The following is a 17,194-nucleotide window of genomic DNA, read 5'->3' on the forward strand; positions in this document are numbered from 1 at the left end:
TGTTGTTATGCTTGCGCTAGTTTCTATTGAAGATTTAAATATATATAAAATAATATTTTACTAATATTATAAATGCGAAAGTTTGTAAGGTGTCACACATGTGTGTGTTTGTTGCTCTTTCACGCATAAGCTGCTGAACCGATTGCAATGAAATTTGGTACGTAGATAGCTGGACAACAGGAATAACATAAATGCATATTTTTATCCCGATATTCCTACGGGATACGGACTGTACGCGGGTGAAACCGCGGGGCGCAGCTAGTAATAATCTAATTGAAATAACAAGTTCATATACGCATTACTTTTATATCAAAAGTAGCGATAGAAAGATCGATAATGAGAGTTAAGTCAATTGAAATATTTTCGTCAGAAATTTGGTTAAAAAATATTTTAATTCCATTGAAATCTTTGCTCATACTAACATTGCACGTGCTTTGTGACACTTTTTTTTAGTTTGATACTAGGTTTAGCCCCCGGCTTCGTACGCGTTTAATACGGAGAAGCTTAATGGATGTTATTATACATATGAACCTTCCTCTTGAATCACTCTATCTATAAAAACCAATCAATATCAGTTGCGTAATTTAAAAAATCTAAGCAAACAGACACACAGATGGTGCAAAGCGACTTTGTTTTAGACTATGTAGTGATATAGCCAAAGCAATCTACATGCATCATCATCATCATCATCAGCCCATACACGTGCCCACTGCTGGGACACAGGCGTATGAGGTTTCAGGCCATAATCCACCACGCTGGCCAAGTGCGAGTTGGCAGATGTCACATGTCGTAGAACTTTTCATTCTTGGACACGTCGGTTTCTTGACGATGTTTTTTCTTCACCATTTTGAGCAGTGGTGATGTTACCCATGCGCAGATAAATAGAAAAATCAATTTATTTCCAGCACGCTCGCCTGGTCTCGAACCCCGACTTGTCGATTTAAATCCGAGGTTCTCACCACTGAGCCACCACGGCACTATACCTACATGTATATAAAGCTTGAATTAGCTTAATTTCCCTTTAAATATAGTTTCATGTGTCTGTTTATTCGACGAGCAGTACAACGGCCAAATGCTATAAGCATCTGCTTATTACATTACGGAGCTACCGGTTTTCAATGTAATAAATAATAAAACACAAACTGGAGATCGCTGAGGGTAACTACAATATCCGTTTACAATTTCCATAATCACGATGCTGATAAGTGAATCTCGTGTGTGTAATACCTTCAGGGCATTTCATAGTCCGGTTATCAGGGCCTCTTTCAGCTTCGACGCAGGTGCCTACGAATAACTAGCGTTCCGCCCCGGATTCGCCCGTAGTACATATATAGTCTTCCTCAATAAATGGGCTATATAACACTGAAAGAATTTTTCAAATCGGACCAATAGTTCCTGAGTTTAGTGCGTACAAACAAACAAACTTTTCAGGTTTATTATATTAGTATAAATGTTTGTTGTCTGCTATATGTAATTCATATACAAAAAAGAAGAGGAAAAATTTCAAAGTCAGTGTGGTGACAAATAATTATTTTAAAAAAAATAATGAAACCGCCTTCAATATGTCATAACTAGACTTCATTTAAATGGGACCACACGGGAGGCACCAGCTTTCGAACAAAAAAGAATCATCATTATCGGTCCTCCCAGTAAAGAGTTATCCTATCCTACTAATATTATAAATGCGAAAGTTTCTAAGGATGTGTGTGTGTGTGTGTGTGTGTGTGTGTGTGTGTGTGTGTGTGTGTGTGTGTTTGTTGCTCTTTCACGCAAAAACTACTGAATCGATAGATAGCTGAACAATTGGAATAACATATAGGCAACTTTTTATCCCGATGTTCTTACGGGTTACGACTTAAGCGGGTGAAACCGCGGGCTGCAACTAGTGAGGTAATAAACACAAAATCGATGTGAAACCTGTTCTCTTCGTGAAGTCATTTTATGAATAATCGTAATATGTACTAAATTTGAATGAGCTGGGTATTTTTAAAAAACACTGTATGTGTAACTTGCGCTACAACAGTCTGATATAACAGCTGTTGCAAGCACAGTTAGAAATCTTGCATTTCAGACGCCGCCCACATTTGACGCCTTTCGACATTAGACATTGTCTTCCAGTATCATTTTTGTAAGCTTTCATAAGCTTCGACTTGAACTAGTATAAGATTTAATATCTCCAATATAAATTATAAAATTTTATAAATTGTATATATAATTGATTTATTATTGAATAAAAGCGATTTATACTGTTATTAGGTACTTTCTCGATACATGGTCAAGAATTATCGCGACTGTATTTTATACAAAACTTTATCTAAATTGGTTTATCCGATACATAATATTTTGAAACACGTGGATTAACATTGAGTGTATACTGTTCTGATAAATCCGGTGGTTCTTGTATGAGTTGCTTAAATTTGAGTTTGAGTTTAAGATCGATTTTTAAGTTAATATATATCAAATATTTATAATATACATCATATTCTTATTATTTGTAACAACTTTAAATCAAATATTGTATTGCACCACCACCTTACTTTTTATCCTCTCTTCCGGGTTGTCTGGGACTGATCGCTTATAGCGATAAGACCGCCCTTTGTACATTTTAAATTAACTGTTGTCACGTATAAGTGTAGTTTTTATGGTGTACAATGAATAATTTTTCATGTTATTTCTTCATTCAAAAATCAAACAATAAACTGTCCTTAACCTCAATGGTTTATATCATTATGTTTTAGTTATAATGGGAGTTAAACGGAGTTAAACTTAATTTGTATAATTATAGATATGAAATCGAGATAATTAGATGATCGAGATAGTTATAACATGTAATTGCTACCTTACAATAAATAGGTTCAGTAGTATTTAATGTATATACTTACGCAAGCGAAAATCTATATGTCTGTTACACTATCACGCCTTACCATTACGTATAAATAGAAGTAGATTCAATAAGGAACACAGTTTATTTTTTATCAATCAAAAAAATGGTTGCCTGTAAAGTCGGTTTTACGGGAGAAGATTTTACGTGACAACGTCTTTTTCTCGGTAGAATATTTATTGATATGAATATTATTAAATTGCACAATAGGAACAAGGAATTGAAAGAAAATAAGAATTGCACAAATTTTAACTATAGAAAATATATTTTGTTTACTAAAAAGACAGAGACAGAGACACAAGCACGCGCCGATTCAATGCGCCTAATTCTCTAGTGCTGCGCGCGCGGCGGACCGATCATAGTTCGGTGACTCATCGTAACGTTACCGGGCGTTACACTTTTTCATGAGTGACTCCGAGCCGCAACCTAATTTAAGACGTTGTCACGTCAAAATTTATCCAAAACTCTCCAGCAATTCATGTGGGAAAGTGTAGGTAGCACACATAGACAAAAATGTTATCGCTAATGTAATAGCTAGCTTTAGCCCACTACTTCTGTCGCTTGTCATATGAAAATATAAAAACGTGAAAAAATATACCCTATATTTTGTCATCAACATTAACCACCTGGGTTATCCACCACGCTGGCCAAGTGCGGGTTGGCAGATGTCACATGTCGTCAAACTTTTGATTCTTGGACATGCCGGTTTCCTCACGATGTTTTCCTTCACCGTTTTAAGCAGTGGTGATGTTATCCACACGCGTAGATAAATTGATAAAACAATTTATTTCCAGTAAACTCGCCTGAGTTCGAACCTCCGACTTTTCGATTTAATTCCAAGTCACCACATATTTCTGTTATTATATATCTACACTAATATTATAAATATCAAACTTTTGCATGTTTGTAACGTTTTCACGCAAAAACCACTGGACCAATTTTAAAAAATTCTTTCACTATTTATAATCTACAACTTCACAGAGTATAAAACGGTTGAGTTTGAGTACAGATTACTATAAATATTAATGCTTTTAACGGTGCCTTAACAATAGGTGTGAATTAAATATTACATACATAAGTCAATCAAACTCACGTTATATTTGGTTACAATAGCATTGAAAGGTGATATTAATAATTCATGCTTCCCATTCAAGGATATTACAACACCCTGTTGAATAAAACGGTTTTAAATCGTGTTTTTTTATTAGCACGCTTTTTACACGCTTTTTATTAGCTTCACCTGTATGTTTGTTTGTTTGTATGTTTGTTTGTTTGTAACTGACTTCTTTGGGCGCGATTTTGACCCACTTTAAACGGCCAGATTTCGTTCAAACTTTGTAGATTTATTGAGGACCGATGACAATACACTAATTTGATAAAATTATTCCAGTTTTCAATTTGCAAAATATGATTTTTGTTAAAGCGTGTTTTATAGTTTTTTTAAACTATTATATTTTATTTATTTTAGCTTTACCTGTATGTTTGTTTGTAATTTGTTTTTGACCCACTTTAAACGGACAGATTTAATTCAAACTTTTACACTTATCAAGGTCGAATTAACTAAAAAAAACAAAAATGCGTTTTAATTATCATCATCATCAGCCCACACGTGTTCCCACTGCTGGGACACAGGCCTCCTATGATGGTTCAGGTGTGCTTATACCATAATCCACGCTGGCCAAGTGCGGGTTGGCAGATGTCACATGTCGTCGAGCTTTTTGATTCTCGGACATGCCGGTTTCCTCACGATGTTTTCCTTCACCGTTTCGAGCAGTGGTAATGTTTTAATGAAAGAATCTACTAAATAAATGTTTATTTCTTTTTATATTGTCTCACTTTATCTTTAACATAATACGTCATAATATTCAGAATAATAAGTGGGAAAGGTTTTAATGAAGTCTGTCCGTTTAAAGTGGGTCAAAATCGAGTCTAAGAGGATTCGTTACATACAAAACCTACAAGTAAACTAAGAAGAGCATTTTACGTTTGAGTTTATCTGTTGATTCTTTTTAGCTATAGCAATATAGTCTATACTAATGTAATAAAGAGGAAAAGTTTTTTTGTTTGTTTGTACCCGAAAGGCTCCGAAACTACTGGTCCGATTTTAAAATTTCTTTCACCAATTCCCTAGTGGTAGGTATAGGATGCTTTTTAGAAATGTGCCACGGGCGAAGCCGGGGCGAATAGCTAGTAATTAACAATATAAAAACATACCTTTAATCACCAATGTATCTGTAACAATAATATGTAAATTATTAATATGGATAACTCAAATATTTATACTTAAGATCCTAATTTTATATTAATTAAAATCGGTTTCAATAGCGTGGTATATCTGGAAACAAGCATTATTTCTGACTATGACAAATTTCATACAGATCGGTTCAGTTGTTTTTGCTACGGGGTTCCTACAACAATCATTCTTTCAACTTAATAATAAATAGCAATGGAGTTTATTGATACGAATACTTAGGCAGCAGAATAAGTTGTTGTGAACCTTATTACCAACCAAAAATGGCGGAATGACGGATTTGATAAACTTAATTTTAAGATTTTTTTATTACACAGTTTTTGCTTGTTTTGAAAAATTTTCAAAATCGGTTCACCCATTCAAAAGATATGAGGTAACCACCGCAGCAAAGCAGTCGAATTGATAACCAACCTCTTTAAAAGTCGGTTAAAAAGCGTATTACCATTTATTTAACTCCATCTAGTTAGGATGTAGGTTTTATGTCAGTGGGCGTAACAAATTTTGAAGGACGCATGTAAGTTATAGTGAAAGTGCCTAACAAAGAATTCTCTAGAACACGTACAGCGAAAGCCGGGCGAGCAACGACGGGTGAAGGAACTAGTTTGTTCCGAAAGTGAAGGTGTCCTAGTTATAAGCACGTGGCTATTTAACAATGAATTAAATTACTGGATGCGACCCTTACTAAACAATGATAAAAATATTAATTACATATCTAATATTATAAATTGGTTTATTTATTCGTCAAATTCAAATTCAAATTCAAATTCAAATTCAAAATGATTTATTGTGATTCACAGGTTATTAGGAAGGTATTACATTATATAAAGATCGTCAGGTAGGTAGTGGATACTCTCAGATCTATGGGACCGATTAGAAAAGACTTTTGCCATTGGAAAGTTATATTTTTATTCCGGGATAAAAATATAAGCTAAGCATAAATCAAGACAAGCGGTAAATAACAAATAAAATTTATTATTAGATAGTATTAAACAAAGTCGCTTTCCGCTGTATGTATCTGTATGCTTAGATCTTTACAATAACGCAACAGATTTTGATGGAGTTTTTTAATAGATAAAGTGATTGAAAATAGAACTGTATATGTATTTTTACATGAAAAAAGGGGGGGAAACTAAATAACACGCTTTAGATATGAAAAAAGGGAGACGGAAAGAAGTTTAAGTCTGATAAAGTAAAAAAAAAACTAAATAATACGCTTTAAAGACAGATTCAGCTAAATTATTTGACTTGCTCTTATACAGAGTATACGAGTAAAAATAACTCGGTCGAGATTACTTTTAAAAAAATAATTTATTTAAATAAATTACAATTTTTACTTAATCTACGACCTTAACTATAGAGAGCTGGTGCGAGAATGATGAGTTCACTTGTGAATTGCTTATATATCTGAGATATCCTCCTGCCTGGTGGTCTAGTGGTGGTTTGATACCGTATAACCATTAAATCAATATCCCTTTGTTTAATCAATTACGCATTGTCCACTAAATGGGCATATTGTTCATGTTGATACGTTCCTTCTTGGATGTCCACGGTGTTATCATAATGAGTTCACTGGAATTCACATAATGATCCTGTAACTTAGGTATTTGTCTTTTATTATTTATTTTAAAATTAAGTGTGGCCTTTTGCTTTGCTTTACTTACGTATAGAAATTATTTGAGCCTGGTGATACTACTCTAAATCCGCAATAATTGTACAAAGCTTGAACTAAATTGGTCTATTTAAAGTGCGTCAAAACCGACTCTGACTAATCGCTTACATACAAACCTACAAACAGATGAAGATAATAGGGCAAAAATATGAATAAAAAGAATATCCAGTAGCGATATATCTATGTAATATTATATGTAACTAAAATAAACTGGATCTAAACAGAATTTGATTTATTTCATACGTGTAATACACCGCAATATGAAACAATTTTGCCCTTACTATACTTATTACTTATTATTAAAAGGGGGAGGTTCATAATTTAACTCCTTTTTTAAATTATGTTTGTCAACTCGTAACTATTTACTGGATGAACCGAATTTCACAATTCTTTAGCGGTACCGTTTTTTGTTAAAAATAATAATCACAATACACATGTACAAGTGGACAACATCACCACTGCTTAAAACGGTGAAGGAAAACATCGTGAGGAAACCGACATGTCCAAGAATCAAAAGTTCGACCACATGTGACATCTGCCAACCCGCACTTGGCCAGTGGTGGATTATGACCTGAACCCTCATACGACGCCCGTGTCCCAGCAGTGGGGACTTGTATCTGCTGATGATGATGAAACACAGAATAACAAACATTCAATATCGAAAAAGTAACTACTCTATTGCTTCAACGATGCGTAGGTAAATATATTATCTATACTAAATATATACTGTTCTTTCTATTAACTGTGGTTGTTGCATATATAAGTCTACGCACATCCAGAATAACTTGATCCCTATCACACACACGATCCGATACAGCCGGCAGGTCAATGTCAACTGGTTATTTTCAATATAAACATTAATCAATAATCTATCAAATAAAGTTCACTTAGATAACCTTAAAGAACAATAGTTTTCGCAATAGATGTAATCTCTAATGACATGGATGTGTGTTTGGGACAAACCGATTTGTCCGGTTTCCGATTGGCCAATCTGAATTTAGAATGCGGGGTGGACCAATGAGCGGTTTGGTGAAATCGGTCAAGTGCGATTCTGGTCACGAATTAATTAACGATTCGTTATTTTGAATTGATTATCAAAATAATTAAGAGGATTTCATATCAGTTTTTTTTTTGTTTTTTTTATGTCATAGCGGGCAACTGAGCTGGTGGTTCGCCTGATGGTAAGCGATCACCACCGCCCATGAACATTCGCAAAGGTAGGGCCTCTGCGAATGCGCTGCCCGCTTTTTTGGGGTAAGGGAAAAGGAATGGATTAACAACTGGAAAGAAGGAATGAACTGGGATGGGTGAGGAAAAGGAAACGGGAAACGAAAAGTTATATTTGCTATACTTACATATACTATACACTACTTGTTAAAACCCGCGGCGTCACTCGCGTAAAAAGGTATCCGGGTAAAAAGTTGCCTATGTGCTAATCCAGACTATAATCTATCTCTGTACCAAATCTCATACAAATACGATAAGTCGTTTTCGAAAGAGTAACAAACATCCATACATCCATCCATACTTACAAACTTTCGCGTTTATAGTATTAGTAGGATTATATTGAGAGAAACTATAGCCCCTTAGTTCTACATACGTATATTAACTACTTTACCAAAGAGATGTTTTTTTAGGGTGCTTACAATGTAGATTTAATGTGGGAGTCGAGCACGCTTCGGCACGAATTGGGCCAGCTCGCACCGGGGAAGCACCACAACCCCACAAAAAACCGGCGTGAAATAGTAGCTTGCTATTAAATGGGACAGCCAGAGGCTCGTATCATTTCAGCATGCCACTGTGTTTCGTACGGTGAGTTGGGGAGCCGAAGGCCTGTTTCCTTTTCATAACCCTCTCCAGTCTATTCCTTCTTTCCAGTCATTAATCCTCTCCTCATCCCTTACCTCTTAAAACTGGGCATTCGCAGAGGCAGTGTCTCTCAATGCATCTCAATGGCCAATGTTCATGGGCGGTGGTGATAACTTACCATCAGTCGTACCACCAGCTGAGTTACCCGCTGTCTTAAAAAAAATTTCAATGTTTTTTTGCTTCCACAATCCTTAAGATGATATCACCACGATAACTACTTCCTATAACCGAATAATTAGTCACGCAATTTAAGGTTATGTTAAACACGCTTCATTTGATCACGATGAGTTTGAACTTGGTGAATTTTTAACGAAAATGCTATAAATTTTTTTTTTAACTTGGGACATTTTTTCGCAAAAACGTTATTAGACAATTTACATTATACGTATGTATTGAAGCTTTAAATAGATGGTAGGATTGGAACTTACATATTTACATGGGCTTTATACATGTGGTATACTCATACATGTTGAGTATATAATGGCATATATACATACATAAGTGAAAAGAATGATTTGATTGTGCTTCTTCTAAAGTTTTCACTTCGTGTCTCGCATTTGTTTTGCAAAAGGAAGCAATTTCGAAGATATCTGAAACCCTGAAGATATCAGCTTCTATATTGAAGCTACGACTTTATAATTGTAAATAGACTATGCTTAATTTATGAGATATTCTCTAAATGAATCGTTTAGTAGTTGTATACGTTTTTTATGGATGTAAAACATAGCTGATCCTGATACAAAGTATGCTAAGACATTTTTAACCGTGTTTGTTATCAAAGGGTGGCTCAGATAATTAAAATTAATAAAAATTAATGCATAATTTTTTGCACAAGTTGTGACATTAAACTCAGTGTAAGATGGTTCATATCTGATTAAGAATAATTTTATCATAAAGAATAAATTATAGTCTAATAGACATAATATACTTCTATACAAAGTATATGATTTAAAAAATATATGAAACATAGTAGAAATCTTAGTGACGTCATCCGGAAATTGTTGCAATCATGTATTATATTTACGAGTTATAAGTTCATCACGAATTTTAATACTAATGTAGTAGGAAATCAGCAAAAAATATTGTTAATTTTCAAGTGAATCGTTGATGATTCAATGATGGAGAATAAAGTTTTATAGATGCGTCACGTATAAACACATTATGTTTTATGAAACTGGTAGAGAGAAATAAATGTTAAACCAAATAACACGCTTTTTGATAGGATTAACTAAATTACCTCACATGCTCTTATACAGACTATGTGTAAGGATATATTACTGGCGATCCTAGTAAGAATACATAGTATAAAACAAAGTCGCTTTCTCTGTCCCTATGTCCCTATGTATGCTTAAATATTTACAACTACGCAACGGATTTTGATGGGGTTTCTTTTAATAGATAGTGGTAGGTTTATATGTATGATAACATCAAATTACTCCGAATTTAAAGCGTGCGAAGCCGCGGGCAAAAGCTAGTGATATATATAATAGATACACTTTTTACCGTCTCAGCCAGTACACATCCTAACTTAGACTTAAACTAGATTCATTAAAAATGTTACTAGACTATAAATAAATAACTATTTTACTCCGTTGCTTGTAGAATAATATTCCTGGGTTCGATTCCCGGTGCGGACACAAATAATGCCTCGGTCTGGTATGGCACAAAACTGAAAAACTGATCACCTTCTTGTCTATAAAGAAAATTGATCAGTGAAACAGATGTATATAAACTGCCCTGTACCCCACTACGGGACACGGGACTTCACTTTTTCGTATCCTTTCTTGAGTCTCAAATTATCGCTGTACGGAATCAGTGATTTATGTGTTAAGAAGGGAAAGACAGGCAGACAGGCAGGATTATTTTCGCATTTATACTATTAGTAGGGAAATAGAGATTATGAATATTTATCTAAATTCCTAGTTCAATAGTTTTTATAAGTTAATTCATTATTCAACATCACGATTCAATAAGATAGGAAGTATTTACGCATCTTAGTGAATTACGTATTTTTTACTCTACGGTAGTTATGTTTTTATATATAATAATTAATATATACGATACTTTATTTAATTACTGCCTTTAACGAGCATATTTTTTGTGTTTACAATACAGTTTTATATATTGAATTGCGTAAATATATTTTTTTTATAGTTTATAGATGGTAAATAATATTTGTTTTTGAATTATCATGCAATTTCCAGCATATTTACCGACTTTTGTATTTGGTTATTGGTTTTTAACAAGACTTTCCGTTAAGAGAAAAACATCCACATCAATACATCCATTTAGGACCTGTAATAGGTACTATAGACGGATTATACGAATAAACGGTCATAGATACCTACACGTAAGGAACTTTTAACACATTCCGTTTTTACTATTATAATTAATATCGTTTTTAAATTAAACAATTATAAAAATATTTTCTTCTAAAGTTATTACCTTCAAAACTCGAGTTATTTAAGTTATATAACATAACTTGAGGTCAAAGAACACATTGATTTGCTGTAAATCGTTGTGAAAACCACATCTAATGCAATAATTGGCCATTACACACATAGCTCAGTGTTTTGAAGGTCTAAAATTGTCTAGTAATTAAATTATAGGTAACCTGGGTGTGTATAATGGTCTCACGGATTTAAAAAGGTTCTAAATTCAATTTGTTGCCATGTTATCAATTCGATTGGTGTTTTTTTTTTTTTTTTTTCGACAAATAATTCGCATGAGGTTGTAGTTGGAGTTTTCTCTTAATAAATCACTACATGGTATAAAACAAAGTCGCTTTTCGCCTGTGTTCATGCTTGGACCCTTAAATACGCAACATATTTTGATGTGTTTTTTTTAATAGATACAGTGACTTAAGGGGATGTTTTGCATGTATAATAACATAGAAAAAATGGTGGAAATGGTTTTTACTCCGAATTTATTGCGTGTGAAGCCGCCGGCAAAAGCTAGTAATAGATATTTTATGCATAGTATAAAACAAAGTCGCTTTCTCTGTCCCTATGTCCCTTTGTATGCTTAAATCTTTAAAACTACGCAACTGAATTTGATGGGGTTTTTTGCAATACATAGTTGTTTCAATGTTTCATAAATTATTAATTATTTTATTTTTTATTTAAAACACGTTATTATGCTGTATACAAATAAATCCTAGAAATGAAATAGATAAATACGTTTTATTAAAATTTGAAATAGTGTTGTAATTAAATTTTATATCGTAAACCGATTTCACAAAAAGGAAATCTCAAATCGACTGTATTTTTATGTTACTCAAAAGTGAAATGGATGAACCGAATTTGATGATTATTTTTCGTATTTGAAAGCTGATTCGTTCTGTGTGGTACCATATAATTTGTCTATTTCTGACAATTTGAAGGTGGTTCAGTTTTTTGATAAAAATAATTATCTAAAATCTTTTTATTTTATTTTAATATATCACTTGTCGCTTTGAATATGATAAGATTTTAACCTCAAATTTTTGAGCTTAAGTAATAGTTAAAAGTCGGGTCAAAAGAATCAACCATTTCCCATAAATGGTAGTCCAAGAGAAATTGTGTGCATTTCATATTAAACTGTACGCATGATAATATGCCTTACACCAATGGAATAAAGGTTAAAATAGCGTGCATCATTATCCAGTTGGAAAGTATTCTTTTCTTTCTTTGTACAACTTAACATGCTTTGTTTTGTGTCTTTTGTCGTTGATAAATTTCTTTACGTGTCGTAATCTTCTATGCATACAAATTACAAGGTAACAAAATCCTACTAATTTTAAACGCGAAAGTTTGTAAGTATGTATGGATGGATGTATGGGTAAAGTGTAATATCTGTATGAAATTTGATGCAGGGATAGATTATAGTCTGGATTAGCACATTGGCTACGTTTTACCCGACTACCTAACAAGAGAGTGACGCCGCGGGTTTCAGCTAGTTTGTATTATTTGTAGTTGTTTGTATATTTGTACTATTTAAATAAAAACTTTAAGCGAGTGCTTTTAGCGTTTTATTTGGGTGTGTTTAATGTATTTTTTTATATTTCTTGTTTTTTTTTAAGTCATTACTGTCTTTTTACTCATGTAGGTAAATTACTTTCGATAATACTTGTTTTCACATAGGCTATGTCACTCAGTGAAGTTGTAGCTTTCTAACCGTGAAAGAATTCTTAAATCGGTCCAGCAGTTTTTATGTGAACACATTCCAAACACTCAAACAAATCTTTACCCTATATAACATCAGCATACATCAACTTTGTTAAAATATTAACATACCCTATAACGGGATAAACATGGCTGACAAACAGACAAACATACACGAGCGCATCACAAATTTATTTAAGCCTATGTCAATATTATACTTAGAAACAATCTTTTACTAAACTATAATTACGAAGGATTATTAAATGTTTGGTTTAACTAGATTTCAAGAAACGAGGCGTTGTAAATTTATAATTAACTAGCTGCGCCCTGCGGTTTTGCCCGCGTAAGTCTGTATCCCGTAGGAATATCGGGTTAAAAAGTTGCCTATATGTTATTCCAGTTGTCCAGCTGTCTACTTACCAAATTTCATTGCCAGCGGTTCAGTAGTTTTTGTGTGGAAGAGCAACAAACACACACACATCCTTACAAACTTTCGCATTTATAATATTAGTAGGATTAGTAGGATTATAGTAGGATTGTAAGACAGTGGAAAGCCACGGCAAACGCTAGTATATTTACTAGCGTCAACGAGAGATCGAGTCTAAAGGAGTCGGTTACATACAAACATCCTACTAATATTATAAATACGAAAGTTTGTGAATTAAAACAAACAAACTCTTCAGCTTCTAAAAATTAGTATAGACTAGCTTTTGCCCGCGGCCTCGCACGCGTTAAATTACTAGTAGTTTAATAGATGTTATTTTTCATATAAACTTTCCTCTTGAATCACACTATCTATTAAAAAAACCCATCAAAATGCGTCGTGTAGTTTTAAAGATCTAATATCATACTGTTACATAGACGCGGGAAGCGTCTTAGCTTTATACTATGTAGTAAGTCTAAGATTCATTTAAGACGAGATCTTTTTTACTCGCAGACGCTGTGACGTCATAGCCGTGGAATCTGATCATATCTAACATCAAAATATATGACTGTTGTATAATTTATTGACCGCCTCCTTGGTACAGTGGTTAACATGTGAGCGTAGAACCGAGGGGTCCGGGGTTCGATTCCCAGTGGGGACTGGGGGAAAATGTCTCGGTCTGTCATATAACAGAAGGCTGATCAGGAACTACTGGTCCGATTTGAAAAATTCTTTCAGTGTTTGACAGCCTATTTATTGACGAAGGCTATATATGTACCACGGGCGAACCCGGGGCGGACCGCTAGTAATTTATAAGTTGTTAATAGCTTGATTTATAACCTAAAAAATGGGGAGATATGAAGTGTAGATGAAATTAGAAACCTACAAGAAAGAGGGATGTTATAAATTTAATATGTGTGTGTGTCTGTATATTTGTGTATTATATTGTTATCGTTTGATAATAACATATTGATTTTTTTTTATGTACGTCTGCTTTTTTTTGCACAGCGCTTTCCTATGTTATTTAATTATTGAAATGAAAGAAGGGGCGAAGTAGGTACATCATGATTGTTTTAAGACTAAATCAAAATCAACATTTTACAATTTCTTCAAAGGAAATATTCATAGAAATTAGATGTTTTACCGTTGTAAAAAGTAGCCTATACCACTGTCAATCTTGGTAACTGTATCTAAACACAAAAACCACTTTTTAATATGACTCCGTTGCGACGTTAGAGAAGGACAAACAAGCAACAATTTAACTAATAAATTATAGCATCCTACAGAAATTTTTATAATTTCATTAAAATTCATCAAAATTTTGTCCAGTCGCTTTGTTATAACGGGACCATACATGCAGACACACATACGTTATTTATAATCTAGCAAATAATAAAACATCTATCGAAATAATCAATCAATAAAGTCCATCCAAACATCCTCCGTAGTTTGCTCAGGTTATCGAGCATCGTTCGGAAAATAAAAAATAACAATAGCTAAGGCCGAATGAGATCATTACATCCCATCCATTTCGATACATCAATCAATTTGTATGTCTATTTGTATCGATGGAACGCCCACGTTATTTTTTATGTTTTTTGCTCCTAATTATTATTTAATTATACGCTGTAATTTGTTTTTTATTTATTTTAATGGCTCATCCATTATTAAGTGTACAAGATATGTTTTATGTTAAGCCTATCTACACACTTATCTATAACTTAAGTTTCAACGTATGTATTAAATCTATGTTATCGTTAACTAAACTTATCTTAGATCTACAGTGACATATTAAAACCTAGTTATATTTTCAACCGACTTCTAAAACGAAGGTGGTTCAAATCGACTATTTTTTTGGATTTGTTATACGATAACTCTGTGGGGATTAAGCCGAATGAAGTGATCCTTTTTGTGTTTGATAGGGTTGTCATTTAGTCCCATTTGAGAATTTTGAGTGGTACCTCCCTCCAGATGGCGGTGACCAAATATGTACCAAAATAAATGTAATATTTATCATGTTTTAGGTTATATTATTCCAATTTTAGACGCCAATTTTGAAAGAAAGAAAGAAAAACTGAAAACGTTTAACTGTTGTAATTTGTTTTTAATTTGCCCCGGCCTCGCCCGTGGTACATATATAGCCTATATCACACAGTGAAGTTGCAGATTTCTAATAGTCAAAGAATTTTTAAATCGGTCCAGTATTTTTTGTGCAAAATTATTATAAACTAACTGCGCCAGTTGTCCAGCTATCTACATACCAAATTTCATTGCAATTGCTTGAGCAGTTTTTGCGTGAAAGAGCAACAAACACACAAAATGTGTAAGGATGTCGCTAAACTTTCGCATTTATAATATTATAGTACGATTATAGTATTTATAATATTATAGTAGTACTAACAAATCTTTCCTCTCTAGTATAGATTTTATTCTCTTTAGAAATTCATCGATAAATTTCCCACACATTGCAGACATGTCTTTTTATTAACAAACTCGTCCCCGGGTTCGAATCCGGGATAATCAATCGTGCAGGACACTAATTGCCTTTAATGAGCTATGGGTCATTAGCGGTAGCAATTAGGAAATAATTAAGTATTATAACATTCCGTATGTCGTTTATTTAAAGGTCTCTTATTGGATTTAAAATCTTTGTTTGTAGTATTTCTAATTGTTTGAAAGATAGAAACATTTATTCTTGGGTATTAACTAGTATTGGGATCAAAAATACAAATAATATAGAAAAAATAAGTTTTGTCCACTAGTATAATGCAGTGAATTTATGTTGAAATTTGATTGAGTTGTTTTTGTGTGTTGCTAACAGAGAAACAATTTTAAAGAAATCTTTGTAACAATTTATTAATGAAAATTTTTACTAAGAAATTTTCTTTTAGGGCAACCATAATTCAAAAGGCTATAAACAGAAGCCTCATAAGATTGCTTTGTTGTCCGTCTGTCTGTATGTTTTTGTATTGTTTTCCTAATACAGATTTTTATCTTAGATTTTTAGATCAAAAACATGGTTATTCAGATTGTAATGAATCAACAATATACTTAACATGTTAAATATAGTACTTTCTTGTATTTGATTTTACGCGAGTATTATACATTTAGAAATTAAAAACTTTTTAACGGATTTTAAACGCGATTTATTCATTATATTATTATCCCGACGTTTAGAAACCTTTACAGCGAGCGTCGTCACGGGGAGACAATAATAATATAATGAATAAATCGCGTTGGAAAGTTTGTTTGTTTGAATATCTGTTGAAACTCACGCTGAAACTACTGAATGGATTTTGATGAAACTTGGTATACGGATAGAGGGTGCGTTGACTTGGGTGATAGGATACTTTTAATTCCGATTAAATGCTCCCTTCGGATAAAACAGGAATCTTGGCACCCGGGCGGAGCCGGGACGAGCGTCCAGTACTACATAAGTTCTAATATCTAGAACCTTCCGCAGACAGAGGTTATTAAACCAGGTATTGTATAAAAAAGTAATTTATTTTTTGCCATACACCGTCTGTCATGATGCTCGCAGATGTCCTATGCATCAAATTATTTATGATCTAGCTTGCATTCTCAATGTGCAAGTTATGATAGCTGGTTTTACTCCCGGGTTTGCTTGAATGCTTCATACTTCATCACCACAGCTGTTTGTCAAATTTTAAAACTATTATTTATTCCGTTCAATCACAAACTCACACCCAAACCTAATATACATACACTAAATTGTACACATTGTGTTAGTGTGTGTAATTACACACACAGACACACACACACTAACACTCATGCACACAAGCGTACACACCACACTTGAGTTTTTAATACCTAGTTATAAACGAAGTATTAAAATATCATATAATATACCTATTTAAAACACTAAGTTATGGAAGAGCGGATCCTTCTGACACAGCTTTTTAAGCTTACTAAGAGATCCCTACTACTTTATATTTTG

The 17,194-nt window shown here is 33.4% G+C and overlaps 1 protein-coding gene across 3 annotated transcripts in view; it reads right to left on the reverse strand.

The window, feature by feature from the left end:
* The window catches only part of LOC119836806, a 90,893-nt gene that overhangs the window by 65,998 nt on the left and 7,701 nt on the right, over nucleotides 1–17,194 (reverse strand). For all 3 annotated transcript variants that reach the window (XM_038362277.1, XM_038362275.1, XM_038362276.1), the window contains exon 2: nucleotides 5,096–5,113. The gene's annotated coding sequence lies outside the window, so the exon portion shown is untranslated. The remainder of the gene's footprint in view (nucleotides 1–5,095; nucleotides 5,114–17,194) is intronic.

This window comes from Zerene cesonia, chromosome 25, assembly GCF_012273895.1.
Source record: "Zerene cesonia ecotype Mississippi chromosome 25, Zerene_cesonia_1.1, whole genome shotgun sequence".
Taxonomy (NCBI): Eukaryota; Metazoa; Arthropoda; class Insecta; order Lepidoptera; family Pieridae; genus Zerene; species Zerene cesonia.